We start from the raw sequence: 1,932 nt of genomic DNA on the forward strand, positions 1-1,932 counted from the left end.
AAAATATTTTATTTCTGAGATACTTAGAAATTTCTCAGGTCTGTCGACAATTTTGTTTATGACTATTGAATCAAAAAAAAGTAAATTATTTATAATATATTATATTATATTAAATATATAACTTGTCATCGTATTTCGATTATAATTTTTTTATTTATATGATTGTTCAATTTTTATTTGTTCTGTTTGAATTTATATATCTTTATACCAAAATAATAGAATTAAAAAAAAAAATGTGAATATACATGTCGATTAAGCGTAATATTATATGTAAGCTCAATATTATAAGCATAATACTATATTAATTCCGATATCAAGGAATAATAGATGTATATAAGTTTATAAAAATAAGTTATAAAAATGTAACATTGAACCAAACAAAATTTCACTTCCACTTTAAACTATTTAAAATAATAATCAGAATTGTAACTAGAATTTTTCCATATTTAAAGATTGTTTAATGATGCACTATTTGTATATTTAATTAATCTTTGTAGATTTGATACTTAAAATATCGTATAAATGTTTTCAAATCTAAAATATTTAAACAATTTATTTTAAAATTTATATAGACGATTAATAAAATTAAAATATGTATTTTAGAAAATTTTATTGAAACGATTTTCGTGTAATCAATAATTAATTTGTTGCTTTTGAATAATTATTTAATGATTTCGGAAGAATAACTCTGTATATATATTTTTACATATTCAAAAAAAATGCATAATTGTATTTAATATATCATAAATTTAGAAATTAGTATTTTAAAATATATACTTCACAAAATTTTTTATTTGAAAAAAATTGGTTAGAAACATTAGAATACATATAAGTTATAAAATTTTATAGAACTACTAATTATATATTGCATATTATTGACTTGTATATTATTAATCGATATATAAATACAGGTTTCTGTAAATAAATAATTACACTTTATACAACGTGCAACAATTTGATTTATTCCTTAATATCACATAATATTAAAGCATCATCATAATGTTTAAAATAGTCTTTAGAGAATAATCTTTCTTACTAATTTCAAGAATTACAGTCGAGTTGGAATATTTTGTTATCATATTTATTATATTATAGCATTCTTAAAAAAAAATATAAATAAGATTCTTAAAAAACTGAAGAATTAATTAAATTATAGAATACTTAAAACTTTTAAATTCTTACAAAATTTTTTAATAATTTTAATAATTAATCAAATAATAAATAAAGTCTTTCATTTTATGAAATAATTTGCACATAAATTTATCTATTTAAATAAGATACAATATTACATATATTGATAATTTTCATTTATAATTATAAATTTTATTACTGTTAAAATAACTTCATAAAATTCACAAAATTGATACCACAGATAAAAATAATAACCAGTTGATATAGATGATAATTGAAAAATTAAATAAAATATCTTATTAAAAAATCATTTCACTTCATGTACTCTAATTATATCTATAGAAATGTCATCATATTATTTACAAATATGAACATAGCTTAACAGCAATATTCATATCATAAGTAATAATTATGGCAATTATATAATAAGCTTCATTATTAACGAAGCTAAGACAGGTTTTTTTCTAGTATTTATAACCGACCTGCAGCCATGTTAAGGATATTAAATTCCTTTAAACAATTCTAAGTTGCTTACATCATATAACGATGACGCAACCATTTCATATTTTTGAAATTATATTAATTTATTTTAATTTATATCGATTAAATTTGAAATAGATATGATGATAAGATATATATTAATTTAAATGTTAAATTTTTATATGCAAAATTAGAGTGTACTTAAAATTCAAATATATTAAAAAAATCACAAATTTAATATCCAATTTAACAATAAAGTGCCTCGTATTATCATATATTCGTATACAGAAATGAGCATAAATATAATTTTTGCATATTGAA

The sequence above is a fragment of the Apis mellifera genome, linkage group LG16, assembly GCF_003254395.2.
Source record: "Apis mellifera strain DH4 linkage group LG16, Amel_HAv3.1, whole genome shotgun sequence".
NCBI lineage: Eukaryota > Metazoa > Arthropoda > Insecta > Hymenoptera > Apidae > Apis > Apis mellifera.